Source organism: Zonotrichia leucophrys, chromosome 2 (genome assembly GCF_028769735.1).
Source record: "Zonotrichia leucophrys gambelii isolate GWCS_2022_RI chromosome 2, RI_Zleu_2.0, whole genome shotgun sequence".
NCBI classification, from domain to species: domain Eukaryota; kingdom Metazoa; phylum Chordata; class Aves; order Passeriformes; family Passerellidae; genus Zonotrichia; species Zonotrichia leucophrys.
The window spans coordinates 37,058,975-37,072,528 of NC_088171.1; the positions used below are offsets into that span (position 1 = coordinate 37,058,975).

The 13,554-nt window shown below is 36.4% G+C and overlaps 1 protein-coding gene across 9 annotated transcripts in view; it reads right to left on the minus strand.

Annotated features, from left to right (window-relative positions):
* TBC1D5 (TBC1 domain family member 5) overlaps nucleotides 1-13,554 on the minus strand; it is a 315,243-nt gene that overhangs the window by 272,325 nt on the left and 29,364 nt on the right. The window lies entirely within an intron of this gene.

A 13,554-nucleotide genomic window follows, 5' to 3' on the forward strand; every position in this document is an offset into this window, starting at 1 on the left:
TCAGGAGGGGTGCCTGAAGGCTGGAAGAAAGCAAATGTCACCCTGATCTTCAAAAAGAGCAAGGAGGAGGACCCAGGGAACTACTGGCCAATCAGCCTCCCCTCAATCCGTGGGAAAGTGTTGGAGCACCTCATTCTGGAGGCCATCTCTATCCACATGGATCACAAGAAGTGATCCGAAGTAGTCAGTGTGGATTCAATGAAGGTAAATCATGCTCAACCATCAACCTGACTGCCTTCTGTAGTGAAACAAATACCTGGGTGGATGAGGAGAGCACAGTGAGTATTGTCCACTTTGACCTCAGCAAGACTTTTGACATTCTCACAATATCCACATGGGCAAACTCAGGAAGAGTGGACTGGATGAGTCAACAGTGGGGTGGATTGAGAACTGGCTGAACCTGAGGCTTGTAATCGGGGGCACAGAGTTCAGTTTGAGTCCTGTCACCACTGGTGCTCATCAGAGTTCTGTTCTGGGCCCAATATTGTTGAACTTGTTCATCAGTGACTTGGATGAAGGGGCAGATGCCTCACCAGCAAGATCACTGATGACACAAAGCTGGGAGGAGTGGCCAATACTCCAGAGGGCTGTGCAACCTTTCATAAGGACATGAACAGGCTGGAGAGAAGGGAAGGGAAGAACCTTCTAAAACTCAAGAAAGGCAAATGTAGTTTCTGGCAGCTGGGGAAGGAATAACCCTATGCAACAGCACAGGCTGTGGGCCTGGAAATCAGCTTTGCAGAAGAAGCTGCAGATGTCCTGGTAGACAGCAAGCTTTCCATGAGCCAGCAGTTTGCCCAAGAAGACCAGGGGAATCATTAAAAAAAGAGCTTTTAGCAGAGCAAGGGAGGTGATCATGCCCCTCTACTCAGCCCTGGTGAGGACACACCTGGAGGGCTGCATCCACTTCTGGACTCCTCTCAGCCAAAAAAAAAAAGACATGGAGCTCCTGGGGCGGGTCCAGTAGAAGATGGAAAGACCATTAAGGGACTCAAGCATTTCTCTAATAAGGAAAGGATGAAAGAGTTAGGCCTGTTTAGCCTCAAGAAGAGATAACCGAGAGCAGATCTCATTATTATAAGTATCTGAAGAGGGGCTATCAAGAGGATGGAGCCAGGCTCTGCTCAGTGGTGCTGAGCAATAGGACAGAGAGGCAATGGGCAGAAACTGATGCACAGGAAGTTCCACTTGAACATGCGAAAGAACTTTACTGTGTGAGTGACCAGGCACTGGAACACAGAGGTTGTGAAGTCTCCCTCACTGGAGATATTCAAGAATCATTTAGATGTGCCATTTGCCATAGGATGACTCTGCTGGAGCAGCAAGATTGGACCAGATAACCCACTGTGGTCCCTTCCAGCCTGGCTCATTCTGCGATTAGAGTAAAGAATTATTATTTAGTAGTAGAAGCAGGCCTCGTTCATGTTGTCCACATATTGGGGGATATCTAGCCCATCCATGAAATAAGGCAGCTATAAGTATATATCAAAACCAGCATATGCTATGATCTTTTCTGCATTCTGCACAAACAAGCATCACACAAACCACTTCATTTTGCTACTTCACACAACAAATAAAAGCCACAGTAATTTTGCAGTGAAAAATCACTCTCTATGTAACAAAATGCCCAGACTTAGGGAGCAACATACTCTCATAATCAGCATAACAAAGGCAGCATGAGAGAAAGCAACTCAACTTCTAATCACGTTTTAGCTAACAGGTTGGTAGACACAACCATATGGAACAAGTAACGCCTCTTATCTGAATGAATGGAATGCACTTCAGCTGTGTGTTTGCTGTTCTTAGATTATTAAGATTATGGGCACACTATCTACTTGAGAACAATGTAAGAAAACTAGAACATTGCAACTTCCAAAGCTCAAATACGTTCAAACACGAGGTCTCTAAGATGCTTTAACTGTTCAATTCTAAAACTTCAGAAAGAAAAAAGATATACCATTAAAATTCAGTTATAGTTCTAACAACAATATATTTTAAAAATGTAACTGAAGGTAAAAGGCTGAAAAAGACTGAATATCAGAAAATGAAACCTGGCATCACAGGGCTTATGACAATTCTACTATGTGACCCCTTCCTCCTCCAGTCGTTCTCCCAATTATTTAATAATCTGTTAGCAGAATTTTTTGTGGAATTTGCTGTCAAAAAGAAATAGTGAGGATGATCATGTTTTCACAGAAGCAATGTTAATAATGCATGAGGAAATACAAAATATTTAGTTGCAATTTTCTCAGCTATTTAGCAAAATATTCACTAATCCTTTGCTTCATATACAGTATTTGAGTAAAAATTAAATCCCAAATCCTTTCTATCTAATCAGATAAATTCCTAATATGAATTAAGCAAGTAATTATTCTTTTAAACTTACTCCATATATTCTCCCTTTCTCCCTTTTGAAAAGGCACTATTTTTTCTTACCTTTACAAACCAAATCTCTCAGTGGAACGGTTCCTCGGGTAACACTCCCTACAACTCCCCTCACATTTGCAGGACCTTGTTCTCCTTGCACAGTTTAACCTTGCCAGGTTAAAGGAGCAACATAGCATGGATCAAGCAATCCAGAGGTTTTCTGAAGTGTGTGGATCACAAGTTCATGACACAAATTATCAAGGAGCTATTGAGGGGAAGACCTTCTGTTGGATCCCATACTTACACACAAAGAGTAACAGATTAAGGATATAGAAGCTGGAGACGACCTTAGCTGCAGTTAGCACAAGATGGTGGAATTCTGCACTCTGAGAGGAGGTAAGAAAGAAAAAAGCTGGGTCATAAGCCCAGACTTCAGCAGAGGAGACTATGACCTGTTCAGGGATCTGCTTGGATGAATCACATGGCAGATGGCTATAGATAGAAGGGTCCAGGAAAACTTAATTGTCAGGGATGTCCTCCTTCAACCCTAAGAACAGTACATGCCAAAAACTATGAAAATGAGCAAATGTGGTAGAAGACCTAAACGGCTGAACAAGCAGCAGCTGACAGAGCTCAAATACAAGAACAAATCATACATGAGATTGAAGCAAAGACACACAAACTGGTCTGAAGTCATACGTGAAGGAGTGTAGAGATCAAAGCAGGGTCCCAAGCACATCAGTAAACAAAATGCCACCACTCAATTCTTCTATTGAAGAATAGCACAAAGGAGGATCCATGGATTTACAAGCTGGTCAGCCTCACATAAATCAGCACAAAGAATTACACCATGTGCCACGCTACAGCCTGAGAGCCAAGGATCTGCAGATCTTTGCAGAAAAGAGCCCAAGCAATCTAGTGGACACCATGCTGAACATGAGCCAACCATGAGAACTCACAGCAAAGAGGTAAAGATCATTAGAAGGTGTTTTACTGGAAAGTCAGGGGATGTGATTCTTCCTCTTTAGACAGCATTGGTGATATCCTTCTGGAATTCTCAATACAGTTTTGAGCTCCCCAGTATAAGAAAGACATGGACTTACTGCAGTGTACCCAGCAAAGGGTCTGAAAGGTGATGAAGGGTTTAAGCATATTAAATACAAGCAGATATTGAGAGAGCTGGGACTGTTCAGCCCACAGAGGAGAATGCTCTGGGGCTTTTATCTATTTCTAGACATTTCTGATGGGAAGGAGTGCAGAAAACTGAGCCCAATTCATTTAAATGGCAACCAGTCAACAGACAAAAGTTAATGGATATGAATACAAGGAAACTAATTTAAAAATACTAAGAACTTCTTTTACTTATAATCAAAGACTGGAACAGGTAGTCCAGAACAGTTGTGAAGGCTCCACCTTTGCAGATACTCAAAACCCAATGACACAACCTCCTTAAACACCTGCTCCAACTGAGCCTGCATGGAGATAAGAGGTTGCACTTGATGATCTCTAATGGAGTCTTCTAACCTTCAATATTATGTCAATCTGTAATTTGATTTACGGGAAAGCATAAAAGGTTTTGCTCAAGTTATTTGTATACAACACTGGCAATAAAAATATATATACACATTTTCAAATATTGTCAAGCACATTATTTTTCTGTTATTTTTAAGGCTCTGAAAGCATCATGTGAACAAAATCCTGTAGTTGATAGCAGGATCTTAATGAAATAATTGCATTAAAATATTTCTTTGACATCAAAATATTAATATTCACAAGGACTGACACATATCTTGAATCTAACCAGAGCATGAGTTTTGAAAACAGGGGTTTGAACATTCATTCTTGTCTGTACCAGAACAGCAAAAGAACTAGAAAGAAAGGTTTTGAAGGGAAAAATTCAGGTAAATGTTGAAAACCAAAGACTTACAAGATGGAAGAACTAATAGAGGTGCATATGAGAAAAATTGCAAGATAAAATTTGAATTCCTGTACAGAGGATGTCAATTAAGCCTTATAAAATTACACATACATTTTTACCTTAAGACAGCTTTGGAACACTGAAGAAAGAATGCATCACAGGGAACTTACTTAAGAAAAATCCTATCATATTGAGCCAAACAACTAATTTTTTTCCAACAGTACAGGCATTTTTCCTGCATTTTTTTTTCTGGTGTCGAGAAGTTTTTAAAACAATGTTGTACTTTCTGAAGAAGACCAAGAACAGCAGAAATGAGTAAATTAGAGTCAAAAGTAGTAAAACACATCATTTTTACTCCTGCTGTTGTAAAATACAAACAGAGAAATTTAAGGAGACAGTAAGCAATTAATACCAGTGCATTTCATCAATCTGGCAGCACTATTGTTCTCACCATTCCTAAGAACTGGGTCTGAGTATTGCTTCATGACTGTCTCCTACCCCCTTCAACTGTCTTTTTTTCACTCCTTCCTTGAACTAGCACTAATGTAGTAAGATCAGAAAATTAATAAAGTTTAAAACCAACATAGCAAAAGAATGCCTGTATGTGCAAGCAGCAGACTGCATAAAAGTGGTGAAAACACAAGGCTAGGGAAGGAGCTTTGCAAGGCTACTTTCTTCAGTACCTGAAGTGGCTCTCCCAAAGAGTCATCATTATTATGCTTCAGTTTAGACCGCAGAGTAGCATTTATTCAGACAATAACCAATCTGTCCCAGAACAAAGATAGCTGAAAAAGCACTTAATATTGATCTAGAAAGGCTAAAATGTTTGTGTTATCCATATCACTTGCATTTTCAGTGAAAGAAAAATTTAGTCACTCAGTAGTAGCCAGAGTATTTTTTTTTTTACTTCAGTTGCCCACATAAACTTCACCTTTACTTCACTTTTTATTCACTTATCCACATAAACTGAAGTTGTCAAAGTAATTTTGATTTTGCAAACTGAAAGCAAGGTGCATGATCTCTCCTAAAATAAATGTGCAAAGAGCCAGAAACCTCTGGTTCCTACTTTAAGATTTGAATGCTTTATAGGAAAAAAAAAGAAACAAGAGAACCACAATCTTTTGGGTTCTTTTTAAAAAATTAGTCCTTTTAAAATGTTTTCCGTAATTTCCATTAGCAGCAACTGCGAAAGCTGAGCCACATCTCCACCAAAATTGCAAACTTACACTTTATTGGTTTGCATTTAGCTATTTAGCAATATTGCCTTCCTGAGGTCAGCTTAATCCCATAATTAACAGTTTTATATCATTAATAGCCATTTCTTCTCATTTAGAGCATTTTACCACACAATCTTTTCATACTGTTGGTTCACAGAGCAAAATATCTACCTTTCTGCTTTGGATTTTTCTGAGCTCTGCTCCATCCCAAGCCACCACCAACACATTGATTCTCTCAAGTTAAATGACTGTAATGAACTCAGTTCAAGATCAGGATTCTTCTTCCATAAGGACCAGACTGAACCTTCCTTTGGAAAGTAAATCTAATTTACCCTTTTTGTACAGTGCTGACACATACCTTAAAGCAAGACAACCAGAACAGTCCTATGGTCAAGATTACCTGGTGATTTAAAAAAAATCACCACTTTAAATTTACAGAAAGAAGTCAGAAAAGAAAATGGAAAAGATCTTTCAAAACCAGCTGTAGCCTGTAAAAGAAATTAGCATGAATGACTGTAGGGAAAATATCAGCAATAGACTTTGAAGAAATCTGGCTTGGGTCACTGAAAAGAAAACAGAGGCAGATGCTAGGCTGCCTAGCCCAGGTCACTGCAGGGAGAACAACAGCTGGTTATGTGAGTCTTGCCCGGGACTCAGATTTGGTGCTTGATTCTGCTGTGCAATTATTCAATACCTCCTTGATGATTTTAGTATAGGAAAAAAACTGAAAACAAGATGGATTTTTTTTTTTTGGCCGGTGGAGCTATGACAAATTGAACCATCTATTTAGTAACAAAACTTCTCTTCTGTGTATATCTCACAAAAAGGTTCAAATGTGCACTGGCTACACAGATTTTCCTCTGAAATATAAGAAAGAATTTTTGAAGTGCTCTACCAAGTTATCAATATTTTAACAGCTCTCTTAAAAGCTGTTTCATAATAGTGCAGATACTTTGAAGACTTCATTCCATATTAACTGTAGTATATTTTAAGACATTTTATTTTCACATCCAAACAGGGGTAAGAATAGGGAGTGTCCTCTGATCACTGTATCCACAACCACTTTTAGTTGAGAGTTAAAAAATTCCTTTTCATAACCCACCAAGCAATGTTCAGTTCAACTTAGGGGAGTTGTTCATCCACCCAAGATTTTTATTAAAACCTCTACCATTGTAATTTCTGGATTATGCTACAGAAAACTGAACTCACATTACAGATACTGGTAAGCAAAAGGAAATTTTTAAAGTGAATTTTTCCATGATTGCCCAGCTCACCATTTCATGACTCATGCATTCCTTCCAAACATATTATTCATCACTCCTTTTCATGAAGGCAAGAAATTATAAATGATTACCATCTTGATTTGTCTGAGCACAAAAAAAAATATCTTTAGAATCAATGGACAACTCTACTCCATAGATCAGCTAGTTATTCAAAATATGTTTCACTAAAAATGCAGAATACGCCTTCAGATGTGCCTGTAGTTTTACTAATTGTTCCAAGAATGTATAGCATGCACGTGCATACAATAAAGGCTCTCTCTAAGAAAATTTTAAGAATAGCATTTTTTTAGGTGATTAAAGAGAAACAAAATATTTAAATTTTTTTGAGGTTGTTACCAAAATAAACTTCCTAATTCCAAGTTTTTCATTTCCAGCTAGTACAGGTATTTATTAAGAACAAGCAGGCATAACAAAGTAAACAAAACTGTTCAGAAACTGAGAAAGAAAATGTTAAGAAAATTATCTTTTGAATCAACTAAAAAAATATATCTTAGATACACCAGGACAAGGAGTTTCCTAGCAGAGAAACAAAAACAAACTGTATAGAAAATGAACTGTATGAAACCAGAAAAAAGTAAAAAAAGTGAATGGAAAAGTTTAAGTCATATGAATTTCATGCTGAAGCTTACTAACCGAAAGTTAAGTTTTGTAGTACTAATCTAAAACATTTTGTATGAAATGTTGGAATTGAGATAAATATGGGACTGTCCCAGATGCCTCAGATCTTTTAAAATTCTGATCAACTGAAACATGGAACTAACTACACACATACTCTGACATATAGAAACATGAGACTCAATATAAATAACAATCAAGAAAGAAAGAATAATAAAGCTCTTCACACTTAATATTTTTGCTGCTTTTGTAACTACTGTAAGGGATGTTTTTAATGTTTGCTTATTCTCACAACAGAGTAAGGAATGTTAAATCCAGCTATACCCATATGTCAAATCCAAGTGCCTGGAATAAAGAAATAGCCTAAAATTAATGTTTACTAAATATAATGCTGTAGAGAATATATTCATCATCTTCAGTGCTACTATCAGCTTGTCTTAAGTTACACTTGAATGTTTACAAGATCAGAATTTCAGCTGAAAGGAAAAACCTACTTCAGTAGAGTCACCACACAGGGATAACTTTCTTCATTGAACTTCTTGACTCTTCACTGTATCGTCAGTAAGATGTTAGAGGCTCTTTCTGATAGGCATCTTAATGCATATGGTAAGATACTATACCTGCACATGGCAGGACAAGGTATGCTGGTGGTATTCTACAAGAATACTAACTTCATGCAAATAAGTGGTAGCTACACTAGAAAAACTGATTTTTAGCTTCTCTCAGCACTGGAGACAGAATGAACAAGATTACAATACTCTGACTACTACCATGCTGCTAGTAAGTCACATTCAAGGTAGATGCGTCTTGTCAGTATAGACAAACTTGCAAAGTGATCCTTATCTAGACATCAGCAAAATCATTAAAACGTATTTCAGTATGAAACAGAATCAGCAAAAACATTTGGGATTTGAGGCTGATAAACTCAACAAGCTATGTTTCTCAAGTTGCTAGTCATCTTTTAGATGCTACCCACTCCCCACAGTTAACATAAATAAAAAACTCCCCACTAAATATTGCTTAAAGCTTACATAATATTCACTACCATTACTGAAATATAACTAGTTACTGTAATTCTCATGAGGATTTATTTCACTGCCTGCAAAATAGGAGGTATTTCCTCTTCCAGAAATACACCACAATATATGGACAGTTTACGTAAGGTGAATTTATGAATATCCTATAGAAGAAGTGGGAAGGGGAGATATTGTAAAATCAAAAAATATTAGATTGCAGTTTACACTGTGAACATCTGAGAAGCCATGTTTTGCATAAAAATACAAAACAATGATAACAGTGCAAACAGAACAATTTACAATGTGAATGTTTAATCATGCAGACATACCTTTTAAAGTTCTTTCAGATAAAAAGGTAACATCTTTCCTACCACAAAAACTATGTAAATAAATGCACAAATATTGTTGTAAGTAGGTAGATATTTTGATAATGTAATAGAATGATTCAACTCTGTAATTGCTTTCAGATGTCCAACACAAAAGACCCTGTGCTCTTAATAACCCACTGTTTCTACCAATATTAAGCCAGGAAATTCCTACCATCATAATATTGCTTACCATGGTTACACCATTTCTCTCAAATTCTCATCCTCCTATAGCTGCAGCCTCCCTGTGTGATCCTTAGTTTGAGTCAGGAACAACTGCTTTTTCCTTTTGGACCATGCTGTAGACTGCAATCATGGACTAGGCCTGGTAATGTCTTGCTGATTGTACTTACTCCCTCTTGCAGACATTCTCTTTCTAAGCAATGCTGCAAAGATTTTTCTGTGAAACACAGAATTTCTACTAGCTTGAAGCTTCTTGTTTTGTTAGGTTTCTTTAGCCAAGGTCTTACTAAGACCTACATTTCATGCGAACTTATATTTTAAATAATGTCTGCAACATCTTTTTAAAATATGAGACTTTCATCAATGTCAGCTCTGATCAATCTTACATCCCTTAAAACAGACTTCCAAAATGCCTTGCAAAGCAGCTCCCCCATAAAATGAAACAGAACTTGAATATTCATTTTACAAAGCCAACGCATATGTTTGGTCACAAATACTGGATTATTTTTCTAGTATTTCCTTCTTTTTAAACTTGTAAAGTTTGATTTGAGAGAGTGCTGATCCCTATTCTGTGAAGCAAGCTAGCATCATTAGGATGACAAAATCAAGTCTTATTGTGGCAAGAAGAAACATCATTTAGTGTCAACAACACACTGCTATTGATTTGAACTCCTCCTTGCCTCACGGGTGAAATAACAAGCTCCTACACACAGACTCTCTAAGCATACCAATAGAGGATAGAGGCAAGAAAAATACTAAAAATGGCTGTATTAAAGATACAACAGGAAATATGTGAGTCATGAGATGCAAATTCTTTTATCTGTATGAAACAAATTGAAGAAGAGCTTAATATGGCTTCTGCAATTTCTATGGAGTTAGATTAGAACAGAAATATACCTACCAATAATATACCAGATTTAGGCTTCCCAACCAGTATCTCCTAACTGTTCAACACTCTCTATGAAACAAGTCAGCTTCATGTTCATTATCTAATACTTACTAATCATTTTTCTAAAATGTTGTCTTATTTTAGCACCCTGGTTCACCATTTCAGCAGGAATTATCCTTTAACAATACTGGTAGAATCTCATCAAAGCAGAGCTATGAAACTGTCAACACAGCCAGGTTGACTCTTTTCCTATTTCTGAACAGACTCCAAGACTTTTTTTTTTTCACTTCAGAAAAAAAAAGTATTTTTCTTTTTAAAAGATACAAAAAAGAATAAACCCATGGTCATGCAACATCAGTATAAATACCACTCCGCAGAGTGCCCTGGTTTTGGTTGCAATAGAGTTCATTTTCTTCCTCAGGAGATGGTACAGAGCTGTGTTGGATTTAGGATGAGAATAATGTTGGTAACACACTGATGTTTTTGTTGTTGTTAAGCAGTGCTTAGTCTAAGTCAAAGGACTTTTCAGTGTCTCATATTCTGCCAGTGTGGAGGTGCACAAGAAGCTGGAAGGCAGCACAGTCAGAACAGCTGATCCAAACTGGCCAAAGGGATATTCCATACCCCAGAACATCATGGCCAGTATATAAACTGGGAGGAGTTGACCAGAAGAAGCCAATCACTGCTCAAGGAGAGACACAAGCTGGGGGACAGTCAGCAGGTGGTGAGCAATTAATTTTATTTTTATTGTTTTTCTTGGCTTTCATTCCTCCTGTTTCCTCTCTTCTCATTACTATTATTATTATATTTTACTTTCTTTCACTTTTTATTTCAATATCTCATGGGGTTTTATTATTTTCCAATTCTATTCCTCATCCCATCATGGCAGAGAGGGGCATTGAGTGAGGGGCTACAAAGTATTTGGTTGCCAGCTGGGTTAAACCACAACATGCATCAATAGCTCCTTTTCTAGAACTTAAAGCTATGTTTTTAAGCAAATCTGCAAACTAAAAAATGTAGTGAAATGAAATACTGCTTGTGCTGTCTAACTACACTAAAATTTAAGCTAATTTCAAACATTTTTGTAGCATCAATTTAGCATGCTAGAATTCCATCGTCTATCTCTTAAAACACGAACAAAGTAATATACACGGCATAAAAAATTACTTCAAGATAACTTCCTTGTTAAAAATACTTAAGTATAAGGAACAAAGCTATTTTCATACCACATCCAGAAAATGGATGAGGTGTGAAAGAAATCTCTTGTTTAATGTGACCTTTGGCTGTACTTTCACTTGTCATCATTATGAAGTAGCTACTCTCAGTGCCAACACATAAGCTGCGTTATATTATCCCATAACAGTAGTAGCACGTCTTTCAGGGAGTGTTTCATACTTCAAGAAACTGGTGGCAGAATGCACTGACAGCACTTACCTTTGTAGCTGCTTATAATAGGTCTTATTCAACAATAAGACCTCATTTACAAAAGGAAATAAGAGGGTACTAAATTTCAGAGAGCATATCGCATAAACTAGGATATGTTGAGGAACTCCCTTGGAGTTCTCAGCTTCAGTGAAAACATTCAAATAAGAAGAAATGTAAATTTCAGATTGGAACTCTGCCCCAAATAATAATATTCAGAGCTTTGTTACTGTGCACAGACCAAAAATACTGCATCATTAAGATCCGCAACATACTTGACTTTTCTTAACGCGTGTAATTAAGAAAATATTTCTGGAAAGCAAATGAATTTGAAATTCAAGTAAGATTAATAGAACAAATACAGCAAATTTACGTTTTATACAATGGTAGCAAGCTGCAGAATAAAAATCAGTAGCTATCATTATCTAAAGCTGTTCATCTAACACCACAGAGAGAAAAACTATTGATACATACTGTACACACATTTTTATCCATGTATATAAATCAAAGGAAACAGCTTCCTTTAAGGCAAGCATATGAAGATACTAAAGCAAGATACAAATTAAATATTCATACATTCAATATTTCAAAATAAGGAATTTGGATATACACATGCATAATTTAAGTTCTATAGTGAAACCTGTCTACAGAGGCCATTTCTACTGTATTTCAACAGCATTGAAACTTGAAATGTACAATGCAGCCTTTCCATGCTGTGTTAAAACTTTAAAGTATATAGTAATTCATTTCAAACACTAAACATGGAATAAAGGCCACATTATGCACACAGCACTTCTGCAGAGGAACTGCTTCTTTGCCCTATTCATTTCAGCTCTGAAACAGGGCTGTCAGTCCTGCAAGGTGCTTTCGGACTGCCTGAGGTACTCGCTGGGAACCGAGGCCAAATAAATAGGCAACTTCAGGAATAAGGTGGCTCACTGGCCCTGAAGAGTCCATCACTCAGAATTGACTCCAAGTCAAATTCTGATCCCAGGCACCAGTTTTAAACTCTGTTGAGCTGGTGCCCACAGCTAAAGCCTGAAATTGGCCCCTTACACTGTCCTTATACAGTCACTCAAGCCTCTATGGAATAAAGGTGATATTTCCGACCTTTTTGATTGGCAGAGGAAAGGAACACAAAAACAGGTTTCCCACTATGTTGTGCACTAGAAATTATTCTTTATGATCACAGAACCTGGAAGTAGTTTCTGTACAATAACACAGGCATATTAAATTTGAAGAGCTTATAAATTTCTATGCATTCAAAAAACCCTGGGAGAAAAAAAAAACCCTTACTCTCCATCCACCTTCCTTTCCTTAACATGTATCTCTTTCTGCATGTGTCATCTAAAGATACCAGCATTCCTCCCTATGTATTTCAAACCTCACCACTGAAAAAGAATTCTTCATATGGGTTATTAATGTGAATATTTTATTTTCTTATTAAAAGTTAAATGTATTTAGTTCAAACATCAAAAGCCTCATTTTAAAAACATTCATTTTACAGTGACAAAAATATATGTTAACTTGAAGAATAATTAAAGAATACTTATTAAGGGGAAATAAAACTACTCTATTTCTACACAGTTTAAAGTAGACATTTATCTTTACCCCTTAAAGGTCACTCATTTGATCTTGACACACCTATGAAATCATAGAAGCAAAAGCTAAGTAAGTAGAAAAGTGGTATTAAGGAATATAAAACTAAACAAAATTAGTATCTACATGGTAAATTACTTCATTGAAAACCATCTATGGATTCTGCAAAGAATATACTTTTGCCTTAGAGCTAGTACTTTAATTTTCAAGAACTAAGAAAAAAAAATCAAAACTAGTCAGTAACAATGCAGCGTCGAAAAGCAATAAACTCAAAATTAAGTTATAAATAATTTAAAGCATGTCATGAAGATGTATTAATAATTCATCAGATAAATAATTTACTAAATAATCAAATAAATAAATAATGAAATACATAAATAAATCAGCAAATAAATAATTCTGCAAAATAACCTAAACAATAAGTCACTAAAACAAATGACAAACCTACAAAACTACAATGATTTTCTAAATTCTGATAGTTTTAAATAAACAAATGTATATAAACTAGATCAATCTTTGGTGGATAGAGAAATATTTCTCACTGCTATTGGTGAATTCCTGATTACACTGCACAAGGATACAATTTTAGATTTTACAAGAGTGCAGTTTTTCCCTTGTAAATTATTAACATGATTGCTACAATACATTCTGCTCTGTATTTTACATGTAATCCCTTTATG